This window comes from Pyrgilauda ruficollis, unplaced genomic scaffold, assembly GCF_017590135.1.
Source record: "Pyrgilauda ruficollis isolate IOZ18807 unplaced genomic scaffold, ASM1759013v1 scaffold44, whole genome shotgun sequence".
Taxonomy (NCBI): domain Eukaryota; kingdom Metazoa; phylum Chordata; class Aves; order Passeriformes; family Passeridae; genus Pyrgilauda; species Pyrgilauda ruficollis.
Window position 1 is genome coordinate 1,509,069 of NW_024525934.1, and position 15,510 is coordinate 1,524,578.

The 15,510-nt window shown below is 38.3% G+C and overlaps 1 protein-coding gene across 3 annotated transcripts in view; it reads right to left on the bottom strand.

The window, feature by feature from the left end:
* Positions 1 to 15,510, bottom strand: part of ABCC4 (ATP binding cassette subfamily C member 4) — a 141,970-nt gene that overhangs the window by 48,934 nt on the left and 77,526 nt on the right. The window lies entirely within an intron of this gene.

The following is a 15,510-nucleotide window of genomic DNA, read 5'->3' on the forward strand; positions in this document are numbered from 1 at the left end:
ATATTACGACTGCATGAGTCACCTCTAGGCTTAAAGGTCTTAGCTCATGAAAGAAGACTTATCAGTGATAAATCAGATGAAAAGAAGATTTTTACAGCCTCCCCATCTCATAGATCCTGAAAGCACATTTTAGGGTCTCATAACCCTACTAAGGAAAATTGCTAAAAGGCAGGCACAGGGAAGGAGCTCTGGAGGAAGTTGCATTACCACTACACTGCTCATCCGTGGGTTAAGGTGTTGATAGCATCATGTTGTTTGACCTTATAGATACGCACAACAGATCCCAAATATCCACCTCGATTTCATCAGGAGGAGGCAAGGTGGCAATGAGAGTGCACGGTGTTTCACCTGGATCAATTATGCACATGGCTGTGTCAGCACAAAGCAAAACAAAGCACCCTGGGCTCCTCACCAGCACTGCCCTTCTCTGGCATTCTTTAGAGCTCTGTAAACGTATTTCCTTTTTATCATGGGGTGAGGAGAAAGGACAAAAAGATTCCTCACCTCCTACAAATTTTCTCCTGTTCTAGATCTCCACTCTCCTCAGTAATGCTCATTATCTCTGCCAAACCTGCCAGCCATCCATATGCTGGTGAGTTTCTAAAGGCTCCTTCACCTCCATCCTTATCAGCAGAGACTGAAGTCCAGTCCTTCCTTCCTGTTCCAAACTCACTCCTGAATCTGCTCGATACATCTGCTGCCTTCTCCCTCCGTCACTTCCTAGACAGTCTCAAAAAAGCTGTTTCTGAATTACACAGTCTCCTCATAACATCAGCCACAAACCTGCAGTCAAATGTTGAGGAGAGCTGCTTCAAGGAAAAGAATTCTGAGGAAAACAAATGCTTCTAAACAAAAAACAAAGAAGCCAAACTGAAGTTTAGTGATGATAATCTACAATATATTGCAAAGTGCCAGTGGGGCTGGGAGTGGGAGTAAAACTATTAAGATCCAGCTCGTGTAAACAAAGCCTTGCTGTGGCAGAAATACAGGGAAGGAAAAGATGGTTAGGATGACTAAAGTAAAAATCTGACACCGCCTTTGGAAGGAATTTTAGATGAGCCTGCACCACCTTATCATTATAAAAATTTATGATAGGGTGGATCAGTCATGTGTGTTCTTTTTTTTTTGAAAACCAAACTTGCATATAAATTAACTCCTAATGAAGTAGTCTGAAAGGCAGACACAACCATTTGCAGACTGTAATCATGTAGTCACTGCGTGAGGTAAGGCAAAGGTTCTAGCTCCTGAATTTCACAAGAGACAACCAACCTTCGCAGCTGGAGACTACCCCAACTTCTAGCAGCTTCATTGCATGCAAGCTGCAGGACCCAAGATAATCAGCAGGCTGACAGTAATGGTAACGTGAGTGGTCTGGTGTCTCTCCTCTCTGGAGACAAACAGCAAGAAATGCTTAGGACTGGGTATCTAGACCTCTCATGGAAGAATCAGCTTACAACGGAAAGCTGCATCAAAAGTCCAAGATTTTCCTACATAGAAGAAATATGATCTACAAACCCAGCACCTTTTAATGTGTTTCTTAATTTTAGCATTCAAAATGTAATGACTGTGTAAAAAGTAACAGTCAAACTGAAAAAAAAAAAAGGCAACTAAAACAAAAACACAGGAGCTGATTAATTACATTTATAGTTATCTGCACAGTATTTGAAACAGGCCATCTTGAACAAAAGACAACAGATGCACTGGTTACCAAGACCAAAAAGACCTGGATAGTTTCAGGAAAAGACTATTGTTTCCAAACGGAGACATAGTGACCAATGTCCACCCTCAAACTTGCTTCCATTTCCCTGGAGAAAGATGAATCTCCCACACACAGCCAGCACACAGTCTATCCCTAGCGTACAGAAAAGCACATGTTGTTTCTGATGGGAGTTATCCTCTTGCTTATAAGAGTCCTCAGAGATTTCCCTCATGATTTGGTCAGTCACTCCATTTACTGTGGCTTTTTTTTTTCCTTAAAAATCTCCTCTTGTACTGCAGCAGGCATACCCAACTATAACCCTTTGGGGAAACAAATGCCCTGATCAGCACGTTCTCTTGTGAAACATGCTTTCCCTTCACCATCTGATGACCTACTTCTCCATTATTCTTACAGGTGCTAAGAGTGGTATTCTGGAGTTTCTATCTCAAACAGGTCTTGATCTAGGAGTAACAGGTATTTCTGTAGCACAACCACAGAGCAGAAAAACATGGTATAGGACCTACTACCATAGGAACCACACTATTCTGGACTTGCAGTTGTTGACCTGGTAGGATTTCTCATCAATGAGAGGAGCCCAGGGGATGGGATTCGAGACTTGGAAACCTCATTGAGGGAATCCAGATGTGGCCTACATAGTGAAACTCCTGTCCTACTTTAACAGTTTAGAAGTGATGAATAGAATAGTAAAATTGTTTAGATTGGAAAAGACACTAAGATCATGGAGTCCAATCCTTAATGCAGCACTGCCAAGTCCACCACTACACCATGTCCTTAAGCATGGTCTGTGTGCATCTTTTAAACATGTCCAAGGATGGTAGTAACTTCATCTAACTTTTAAGAGCATACCTAATGAACCTGTGGTTTAGTATTTTGCTACAATCCACTAACTGTATTTACTTGATTCCCTGTGACTACAGCAAAGTAAACATCTAAAACCCATCAAGGCTAAATTTTGATGACTGAATCTACAGTCAAATCCCACGCAAGAACTGCAGCATTCCAGGATTGGTTTTACCAATACTTAAGCAGAAGCCAAGTACACCTACTCAGCCCCAATTCCCAAATGCTACTCCCTGGGCCCCAATATACACTCCCAAGGATTATAATAGCCCACGGAACTGCCACAAAGCCATACTAATTTAATAATAGCAAAGGCACATGTCCTCGACTTCAGTTTGAACCTTCACTGCATTAACTTTAGGCACTCTCAGTCAGGCTGTGCTGTCTGAAGTAAAGCCATGTCAAGAAACTACAAAACCCCACTCTGTTCATACTTGCTTGGCATCACCCTTCCTCCTTCTTCTCCCCTACCCCTGACAGAAATTATTTCCTTGTTGACTCTGCCAAATAACTGCATGTACAATCAATCCTTAATCCAGTTCTGACATTTTCTCTACCCTTGAATGCTTTTTTTTTCCCCCCCCTTCAAACAGACTTTTTCAAACCAGACTGTCTGGACTGACTGACCTGCATCTCTGTTAAAGAAAAACTGCACAGGTGGCTGGTTACACTGGGACACCAGAAGACAAGTTTCCCTGGGAAGATGACATTGCAATGAGAAGATCAGAGTGATAAACACTCTACTCAAGCCAGCTCCACCCAGAACCACAGTGTAGATTTTCTGCATTTTCCCCCTTTATTACGAAAAGCCACAGGAAACACCCAAAGAGAAACTAGCACCTAAACGATTCTGCTTCGTTTTGCTCACTTAAGGCAGCTGAGTTGAGGTGAGCAGTCTTGTCTTCAAACTACTTTTTAAATAAAATTTATGGGTTTTCTTTTGGAACAGGTTAAAAATAAGCATATATGGTTGTTTATACTATTGCTTGCATCAAACTGCCAGGAACACACTCGTCTTCAGCAAAAATGCAATGAAGATTTATGAGTGCAGGAGAACACATGGGATATACAATATTTAAGTGGCATCTCTGACAATGTCCTTTTCTGAAGCAACCAAGGACAGCAGTGTTTGACAGGAATGACAGCTCTCAATCAGTATTAATTCAGCTTTAGGAAAATGTGCATCCACAAGAAAACATGGAATTTAAAGGCTATGACAACCAATGCACTGAAAGAGGGGAAAAAAAGACACAGCAGGAGAAGAAACAAAAATTATAATTTCAGGTAAATTGAATGAAGAAACTAAGAACTAAATACTGCCAGCTCTAAAAGCTTCAAAAAGAGCAAGTTCATCTTATCTCCTGCGAAATGCTCTCATCTCCTCTCAATCCTGCTATTTGCAATTAGTTGACAAGAGGTTACCTAACTAAATCAATATGTCACTGCAAATGGGCTGAATACATCTGCCAGAAATGTATTTAAAATTTCCGATCACATCCTTAATGCTAGCACCTCCTATTTGTTTTTGTCTCTACAAGACAGTCCTCAGTCCTTCTGGATCACTGTTTTTCCAAGTGAACAAGCATATACTGAGCTCCTCAGGGCAAATGTTTTCTGTGCCACCAACACGCTCATTCATTTGACTTGGCATGCATTTTGTCATTAAGTGAGAAGCCTTAATATTTGTTTGAGGTCACAGCAAACTGTGTGCAATTGCTCTTTAACCTTACAATAAAAAGGGTGTTTTCTTTAAAACACTGGCACCACCACTGCTCTCATATTCAAACAGTAATCCTATCATCAGTAATCTTTTACCCTACAAGAAGGGATAGATATAGGTTCTCTGGGCACCCTGGGCCAGGAGGCTTAACTGTCTCATGCAGAACTTGACTGTAACAGCAGCTTTCAAAAATCACAGTCTGTATGTTGTCTGAGACTTCCAGATATGATGCTTGAGAAACAGACACAAAACCAAGCTCTGGACTTGGTAATTCTGACAGACACTTGAAACACTCATCCCTTAGAACTCTGCACTATAGTCCTACAACACACAGAGGTCATCTTCTTTCTAAGAATAAACTATCTTCACTCATATAAGAAGTTTTTTTGCCAGGGTCCTTTGCCCATGATAGTAAGTTACTTCCAGCTAATACAGGTTTTCCATGGAAAAAAAAGCTTTTATCAGAGCCAAAGCTACAGCCTCTATTTAGGCATGCAGCTCCTGCTCATAACCAGTGTACCAATGCTGTCATATACAAAATGACAGTGCCAACAGCCATTCTTGTAAATGGCTGTGGACAATATATTTTTGTATTTATAAGCAGCAGAATCTTGAACAGGATCTGAGATTTTCTGAAGTGCTACTCGTTTATTGCACCTTGTGCCGCCTAAGCACATCTGCACAGAAGTGTTCTCAATGATTTGGGCAGCAAGTCATAACTTTGCAATGAAGATCTACAGAAAAGTGAGAGGTCTTCCTGAAGTCACAGGAGTTACTTATAATTTCACTGTGATTTCCCCATATGAAAAATATAAAGAACTATTATGGTTTTGCTGTTCAACAATGCTGTTTGTCACTTCTCCTGTGAATGGGCCTTGGCTACATTATATTGCTCTTTTCCCAAGGGACAAAAAGTGCATACACAAGAACTATTCACATTAACTACAGTGGTCTTTGTACCATGAAAAATACATTTTATCTTCCTGTGGAACATCTCAGATGCCGAGCACAACTTTACATGGTAGCTTGAGGAAACAGCATTAATCAGTGAGTGTAGAACACGCACACATACATGCTTTGCTTTCTTGACAGCTCTTGCCAGAACCTGCCTGCAACTCTACAGAAAAATGTCTGGCATCACCCAACATTCCCAGAGTTACTCCTCAGGTAGCAGAAAGCATCTCTTTTCCATCATATTAATTTAGAGGGGTTGTGCCTCCAATATCCACCACCATTGCCAAGTGTGGCTGCTTTGCTGGCTGTTGCACTTGCTTCAATATTCTCAGAAAAATGCACTTTTGTATCTCCACTGTCAGTACTTGCTGATGAGTAACTGATATTTTTAAAGGAAAATGAAGAATGGCTTGACAATTGTTGCTCCCCTCCTACCTCTCAGAAGTAGTTTCCATAATGTTTCCCCAGCTATGTAAGCCCAAGACAGCCCCACTGAGTACAGAGCCTTATGAAATCAAAACATTTGATTCAACAATGAATATTTTACTCCTTAGTACTGCTACAAGTGGTGTATTTTCCATTTTGTTCTTTACTCATATGTTTAGTACTTTACCAGCAGAGGCTGATTCACTGATCTTTGTCTCAGTTTTATCCCACTTAAAAAACCCTTCTGAAAACAGATGTTATTTCAGTGGTGATTATGGAGAACATATACACAGAATGAGAACAAAAAAAGAACCCAAAAAAACTTCACTGTTTTAATGCTATTAGGATGCAGGAGGCAGATCTTACAGGCAAATACAAAATGATGCAAAAAATGCATTGTAAAAGGACTGGGAAAAGTTAGGCCTTTTGACACCATGAGTACAAAACTGTGAGTGCTGGGGTACTAAACAGGGAAAGGATCACAGAAAGCAGCTCATGCCCTCCACAAACAGCATCTCCTATTGCCACTGCTGGAGAAAAAACATTGACCTAGACAGACCATTGATGGCATTAGCTCATGTTCTTATGGTCCAGTCCATTAATTTACTCGCTGAAATACTGTCCCCTCTTCCTGTGAGGAATTCCTCTGAGCTAATGGTGATGTTATCACATCTTCACCCATGCTATGCACCTTCAAAATCGTGCTTCCCACAGACACTGACGCCCCACATGTCACATTTTTGCAAACTTTGTCTTTGAGCCCTGTACTTTCCTGCCTCATGTCTCTTGTCCCTCATGGCCATAATGCCAGAGCAGCTGTGCACCCTCCTCAAGAATACCTCATTTTCAACTGCATGACCTTTTCTGCTCAGCCAAGTCTAACTTTCACCAGAAGTTAATTCTGGGTCTTTCAACAACTTTAAAAGCTTTCTGCTACATTTGAACTGTGGGCTTTTCTGTTAAAGAGAGTATCAATTCCTCAGTAACACAGCTCTTCTGCCTTAAAGCAACTACAAGCTTTTAAGCATTTTATTGTTGTTCTTGCTGTTTAGAAATAGACTATTCATGTATTTATTTTTAGGTGGAATGAAGAACTACTCATATTTCTGCAATCTATTTCTGTAATACCACAACAGCCTCTCTGCCTCAGCTAAATGAAAATTATGAAAAATATTAAGGACTACAGCATCAGCTATCTTAAGAAATAAAACTACCTTCTTTTTCCTTCACGTCACATTCTTTCACAGGAGATATGCAAAAAATGCTTTCTAACCTGTCCCTGACATTTTCCCCCTTAACTTCCTCAGAGCTTTGCCACTTTGATAGGGCTATAAAATACTACTTTCCTATTCAAAATAAACCCCTGACTCATAATTTTTCAGTACTACATGATATCTAGTGATCACTCACCTCCAAAAAAGCTGAATAGTGGTCTAATGCTTTCAGCATATTTAAAATAATCAGCACCAGCCTCACTCCACCACCAGCAGGTTTCACCCAGTTCAGCTGCTCTGTGCATGTCCAGAACCCAGTGAGTAAAGAGAAAATTCCTCCGCAGAGAATAAACACCATTTACTGTCATAAGTGCACACTCATTCTTTGTGTCACAAATATGCAGCAAACCATCAAGAAGATTTTTCAGAAGCTTTATTTATCACAAACCATCAACAAGGGCACACTTACGAAACTAAGTGATAGTTAAGTTTGATCTGATCCCAAAATCCAGACTATTAGTGAGAAAACGGAAAAAATTGTTTTTTTGAAGTGTTGAGTTTGACAGAAGGATGGACAACTGAATCAACTACCAAACCCAGCAGTTTTATAAGAAGATCTAAACCCTTTATTTTAGCATACGAGTGACATATATAGCAAGAGAGCTCTGCTTATTTAATCATTAGACTGATTTCAAAAACCATTAAGAAAATTATTTAGGGATGTGATTGTGAAAGAAAATGAAATAGCTCAGCATTCTATTCTTCCACTGTGCAGGAATAGATATTATTAAGCCCTTGAAAGAGCCTAAATACACAGACTTTTGTATTTCAGGAGTACAATCCAAATGAATCAATTTCTTTTAAACAGTACAAAATTGTCCTTTAATGTAGATGTAATAAAAAGATGTAATAAAAAGACATATGACATTCAGTTGCCACCTGAGCTCTCATTTTCTGTCATACAGAACTGCCCACACTGCAGTCTCCTCTACCTTTTGACAAACAAACTTGTCTGGAATTTTCAAAGCTGCACAGTTCACCAAGTAGCCACATTATCAGCTTCAGCAAGAAAAAACTTCTTATATTGTGCAGGAGCACACATAACCCTGGCAGAACATTTCTGTGAGATGAAGTCTTTATTTTTGCTAAAGATAATTCCTTGTGCACGTTCGTTTTGGGCATAAATAAGCATCATGATTTAACATACACACATGTCAGCTACATGGCTCAGTAATTTAAATTACCTCCAAGTTTCTCCTTCCTTCGTGAATCAAAGGAGAAATCTCCAATCCTTTTGCCAAACAGTGAAATCCTAATTTGTTTGTAAGCAGACACTGTCCTATCTATAGTATATCAGTAGTTAAAGGCAATCTAGAAGATTTATACTTATCACCATTTGGAACAGTATTGTTACACTCTGTGACTGACAGCAGAATTAAAGTATTTCTAGATACTGTAAAGTGTTAGAAATGTTAATGATTTTCAGAAGTCTTAAAACTAATCAGCAGTCTGAGACACAGATATGATAGGTTGTGATAATGCTTACAAAGTCAGGGAAATACCAATAAACCTACAAAATACCTATAAAGTAATAATAAAAATTCCCACTCTAGCACGAAAACCAGCAGTAGTATATACACAAAAAAAGAGCAAAGACAAGGAGAAAACTACAAAAAATAAGTTCACCTGCATACATAAATACACTTTGAAAATATTTCTTTGCCTTCTTTCACACAAAGAAAAGCAAATGAGAAAATACCTTCCAACAGATATGAACCAAACGAATAAAATCTGTCTGGAATTTTTACAAATTCCACCTTAACCAAAGTGGGGAAATTTCCAAACCACACAGAACATGGGGAACATCACTGGACTTCCATACAACTATCCTGCTTTCTATTATCTGACAATATATTGAAAGTAATCTGATAAAGAAAAGAGAAGCCCATTTGGAGAAGGGATTATTTACACCTGACTGTAATTTTGCATTTACAGGTTCCAGCTATCAAAATACTGCAAGTACAACTACCATTAGACCTCAATCTGCTCAAATGGTAGAGAAATTAGGATAAAGACTGCACCTCACAATGCTCATATGCTCTAGAAAAAGACAGAATTCCACTAATTGAAAACTAGCTTTATTTTTCACTATATTCAAACCACCTGTATTCCACAAATAAGAAAATGAAAGGAGCCCAGTACAAAATGATGACCTACTTTTACCACATAAATGCAGAAGTGCATTTATGTGGTAAAAGGAAATGGGTTAAGAAAAACAAGAAAAGTAGTAAGGGAGGCAAGAGGGCAAGAAGGTAATGACATCACATTTTCAGTATTATTTTACCATCTTTCCCATGTCAGATAAAGTGTTGCATCTTCAAATTTTATTAATACCAAGTAAATAAATACCCTAAAATATTAAAGCATTTACATTATGTTCCTACACAAATTAATTTTGTTACAGTAGTGATCTCTGCTGCCTTGACACTAATGTGTGGACAATTGCATGCATACCTATTCTTTAAAAAATTCTACAAATGAACATAAATTAAAAAAAAAAAGAAAGAAAAAATGGGGATGAGGCAAAGGCTTAGGCTGGGGATACACAGACACTGTAGTGAGAACAGAACATAGCCTTCCCTGGAAAACTGAGGTCCATATATAAACAGGAATTCACCCATTAGCAGTGACTCCAGACCTTACACATTTTATCCTGTACACACACCACCAATCTGGGTAAATATTCAGTCTGTAGGATGCAAGACACTCACCCTTCCATTCAAAGGAATGTGATGACAGGTACGAAATAAAGAACAGCAATAGCTTTGGCATAGATTATCTCCCACTGCTGGTCACCCTCAACAAGACTAATTGGCTACTGAGATTTAACAATCAAGACATTCAGGGACAGAGAAGAAAAGGTCAATAAAAAACTGCATTATTTAGACAAGTGTCTGTGCTGAACTCACAGCTTCTGCATGTTAGTCTTGGAGACACAAATGCAACCCAAGCCTCCTCTTCCTCCACTACTTCCCACCCCTTTTGTTTGCTTGTTTGTTTTTAACAAGACAGTGGGGTTAATTAAAAAAAATCCCAAAACTAAAAGCACATGCAAATACTGCATGATCACAGCAAAAATTAGGACCTTATTGCAATGATAATTTTAACATTTTCTGAAACTAGAGCTCCAAAGTTACCAATCAAAAAATATACACCCCTATTACTTTTTTAAAAGTAAACTTTTTTAAAAATAAACTTGTCTTTCATTGTGCAATAGTCAGATGCCCTTAACATGCATCTTGGGAAGGTACAGCAAGAAAAAGTCCCATAAAGTTTCAGCTGTCAAGTGTTACCAGGCAACTGTTGGTGTTTCTTTAATTTATTTATTTTTCATTTAAACCTCAGCACAGCAAAACTACCATGATCCAGCAGAAGGGAAGCTAAAAAGTATTCAAGGTATCCAAGGCACAGGTCTGCACTATGTACTAGGCTCAACAGAGTATACTGACATTTAACACAGATCCCACTACTGGTTATTTTCTTACAACACACTGCTGATCATATTTTGAATACCCACATGCAAACACACAGAAAGAATTATTCTTTAATGAATAAAAATGCCTCTTAAAACTCACACGTGCATACAGACTAAACTCAGCTAAACGGGAAAAAACAACGCAACGCACTCCTCAGGAATCCCACCTCTCACAGAAAGCACAAAATAACAACGTCATTGTTAAACTAAAAGATCCTCAAATTCCTTCTACACACTTTCCCTGACATCCTCACACAATAAAATGCAGGGGTCAGTGGTACTGAAACAAGGAACGGCAGTTCCACTCTTGTGCACATACGAAAGCAAGTGACCCAAGCTATTATTCCAGTCTGAGGCACTTTTTGTTCCTAGTATCCAGATGCAGCAGCTTTTTTTTTCCCCCTTTCTCTCTTTTTTTTTTAAGAAATGACTGTGGACACCTCCTTCACATTTTCCTTTTCTTCACTATTTTCACTCCATAAAGCTGCAGTCAATGTGTTTTGTGTGTAGTGAGAAGGGAATGGCACATTCAGTGGTGGTCTCAGCCACAGCCTACATTGGTGGCTCAAGTAGTCTCAGGATTAGGTCTTTGTGTGTGATGAAAGGATATGAAAAGTCAGTTATTTAAACTCAGTCAAGCTGTTGATTTTGGGGAGGAAAAAGGTTTTGCAATGCAGTTTTCCTCAATAAATCACTGCCCTTTTTCAAGGGCAGCTGCAGATAGTTCACATGTTCACAGCGTTCTCCAGAAACAAAACAGATCATGATTTTTTTACCCCTCCCCTCAATCTAACATAGGGCAAGAAATCAAAATGAAGGGGCCATCACATTAATTACTCAAATTCACTTGAAACTAAAGCAGAAAATCAACTCTGTTAACAAGTAATAAGATCACTGAAAAATTACAAGGGCAAGAAACTACAGAGAAAATCTTCCCTTTAAAATTTACCAGAACAATTTACAAAACCAACACAAAGTCTGAAATATATTTCATCGTCCTATGTACTCAATCAGTTTACAGACATAGTTTCCAAGCAGTAGTTTGTCAGTTTGGGTACTCATCTGGCAAAGTCTGAGATCAGAGTTTAAAGACATTAAGCCTCTGCAGATTTATCTTGAGACAGAATATGATTCAGCCTTTTATGAGGTCTCAAAACTACAGCATCCAAAATACTGGCCACTTAGGAATATCTGGGCTAATGTGCATAAACCACTATTAAATATATTGGACTCTTAATTCCTAATACCTCCTCAAAATTTTATTCTATTTCTTGGCTGACCTTTTCCCCAATTAGAGCATTGTGTTTTATTAGAGCTGCATTGAGCTAAACATTGCCCAGAGAAGCTGTGGCTGCCCCATCCTTGGAAGTGTTCAAGGCCAGGTTGGATGAGCCTTTGAGCAACGTGGTCTAGTGAAAAGTGTCCCTGTCCCTGGCAGGGGTTTGGAACTAGATGATCTTTAAAGTCCTTTCCAACCCAAAGCATGCTGTGAGCCTACGGTTTTACACTACAGACCCCGCACCTACAGTGAATCCACATCAACAGAACCTTATAATCCCACAGAGCTTAAGGCAGGACATTTATATCTAAATAAAGTAGATGTTTAAATCCTCACAGAAAGTTTTAGAGCACTGTAATGGCCTTCACACAAGTTGTCCTTTAGCTGTTGAGACTGTAACTTAGCTGGAGAACAGCTGCCAAAATCATGCAACACCAGTTAAGAAAAAGAGAACAAGATGTAGACAGAGACTAAGGAGGCTAACAATAATTAAAAATATGTAAGCTAACAAAAAAAAAAAAGCCAAAACACCACTACGTTCAGCACACAAGTTAATTCAGCTTTTTGACTATCTTAGTCAACCCACAAATTTAATTACTACCCAATTTTGCGAACAAATTTAATGCCATATTTAGTAGAAATAACAAGTGTCATACAGAACATAGGATTGCTTTCTAGTTTACTTTTTTAGGAGAAGTGGTACAGAACCTTACAGTCAGCCAGAATTCATAACAGAAGATAAGACTCAGGCTTAGACTGCAGATTTTGAAGGGTTTTTTTTTACTTAAATGAGCTTCAAACTGGACTCTAAACATGCCCTTAGAGATATCTTAGCTGAAACACCTAAATGAACCTTTGGTTTCTTCTCAATTTTCCTACTTCACATCTACCCACAGCATTCTGTTCCAGCCCCGTAGTAAAACATAGCCATAAACATGTTCTCATAAAAGAGACTTATTTTTAATTCATAAACCTTGTGGATACAGCAGTAATTTCCACACAACACAGTCAGCTGCACTAAGATGCCTCATATGCTGTTAAAATTCATTAGAAGAAAAAAAATTAGAAGAAAAAAAAAAAAGCCTTCCAGTGAGGACTGCTTCTCTTGCCTTCAATCTCTCAAGACAGGTGTGCTATATTTTGGTGCACTTCAAACCAAAGAATGAAAAGATGGCAGAAAACTTTAAATGCAATGCAAGTAGCTACTTTGGGAGATATTGCAAAGCCATAGTTTTGTAAAATCTAACCAGATTTTCAAAAGAAAACAACAAGGTTCATGATGCATTTTTGTGCTTGCCACATACCTTTCATCTTTGCGTTAACCAGAAAGTGCACAGAAACTATCCACTGTCTTGAAGAGAGTCTTTATTTTCCTTAACTTAATGGAAGATGTAAAAAATTAAACTCTTTCTGTTCAAAGAATTAATTTTCATCCAGTTTAGCTGTCTAGACTAATAATGCTCTTTTATGGCTGTAGTGCAGTATATAAATCTTATTACCTACTCCAAAAAGAATATGATCAATTCTTAGCACTGCTTAAAAATCTGTATTTTGTATAGTTACAAAATACAGGAAACTAGAAGGTGGCATTTAATTATTTATTTATCAGTATTTAAATTGGCTCATACTGTAGCTTTTGGGTGTCCAATCACATTGTATTTATTTGTGCTGAAATTACACACTCACTTGCCAATACAGTAAAAGGGTGGAATGCTCCACAATGATCCTAGCAATAACTCTGAAAAACGACCACTTCTTCAATGCAAATCCGCTCAAGAAAAGCTTCTACACACAAAGATGAACCAGTTACTGCATTGTTTATTAAGTTTCACTTGATTCCTCCTGACAACCATTTAAACAATGAATGTTGGGAAATGTCTCTCAAAGAATCAACAATAATGGCTGGGCTCAGGGCTTTTATATCCAGCTAATACTGTTTTTAGAAAGGAGAAAATATTTCTTCCTGAAGGGATTATAAGAAGTGTTACAAAAGACACCTGCAAACAAAACAAGTGACAAAAGATCTCTATCACAATTGATAACAGTTATCCTTTGTAAAGATCTCTGCTTCATCAGAAATAAATATATATTTATATGTTCTCTTGAATTTCAGAAGCATTCACTGAGCAAGAAGCCTGCTGATCAATAAGAGTAAATTTTAGAAAACCTGCCAAGAAGAAAGTGATTTTTTTCTTATGGATAGCAGTGCATTAATAATCAACAGTAAAATCCTAAATTTTCTTTTCTGATGCCAAATAGAGCAGGCAAGCTTTGAAACACAGTGTCTTTTTAATATTGTACTGGACTTGTAAAATCTACTTTGTTGTTTAGAAAGCAAAAACTTTTCACTTAAAAAGTAAATTCCAGAATTTGACAAATAATTCAATAGCCAATTAAAAAAAACAAAACAAAACAAAACACATAAATTAATCAAGATGAAGAAAAATGTTTACCAAATGTGGTTTACAGCAGGAGCTTGAAAGAAGAAAGCAATCACATCTAGAGAAGCAGCCTTCACTCTTTCATTCCAGACCAGTGCAGTTTGGGAAAGCACACACTGCCTAAAGGATCTATACACTGGTCAATGACTAGGTTTTCCAATGTGCTGGTAGATGATGCTCTCTGTACACTGTGTACCATGTGCCACGCACACAGGGTAGACACTCTCTCATCCTCCTTTTGAAGCAGATCAGTTTGTTCTGTCAAAAGTAAGACAGTGCAATTCTCAAGACAGTTTGCTTCAGGGTCTGCTCCCAAAAGGAAGTATGGACAAGATCACACCAATTGTGGTTCCCTCTGCTTTTGCAGACTTCTGTAACATTTTCCCAGCAAATTCTGCATCCTCAGACAACCCCACATGCCTTTAAACCACATGCCAGGGTGTGCAAAACACCCACTCAGTCTCTTGCTATAAAACCACCATGTTGTCGTGCAACACAACCCTCACATTATTATTGTAAATATACAGAACTAAAAGAAATGGTTAATCATTTTATCTCAGGATCACAGGACCCAGCGGATGCTCTGGCCATGAGCAGCAGATAGTGTGAACACACACAGTGCAGTCTGCTGTAAAGGGGACACACTGATGCACATACAAACCCCTCTGGCCCAATGGACAAGCAGCACACTGTGCAGGACAGATGGGTTTGACTTTGTGGATGCAAACCGTATTCTAAGAGAAGAGGATAAGGACAGCAGGACAAACTGAACTTCCAGTCAAAAAGAAAGGCACATATGTATACTCTCAAGACAGCTGAAATAAAGAAATATTCTGTCCAATAAGACAGTTAACGAGAATGAAGAAGACTTGGAATCTGTACAAACAGTAAAAAATGAATTGTTTTTATAGAAAAATCATATTGCACTTTCAAGAAGAATTCAAATTAATTAAAATGAAATTAAGTGACCATGTATTAAAAATCCTAATATTCACTGTAAGCAAGTCCCTAACTCATAAAAAAACCCCAACTGCTGTAACTGATAGGTAAAATACACCATGTTCCCTTCTTCCCCAAAATGACACTTTAAAATGGCACTGTAAAAATCTGAAAAACAAAACATACACCTCAATTTCAGCTACTTCACTGAACTACAAAAAACACTTTATCTTAGTAGGTGTTTTCACTCCTTGCATTAGTTTTTTCCTTATTTTCAAGAGTTCAGCAAGAACAACATGATTAAACTGCTCAACCTGAAAGGTCTTTGGTTTATTTTTCAGTAAGTCAAAACAGGGTTTAGATCCTGAATAGGTTATCTTTAAGAGACGAAGCAAAGCTAGTAATAGCACCTTAAGAAACATTTCTGACCTCAGCATGACAG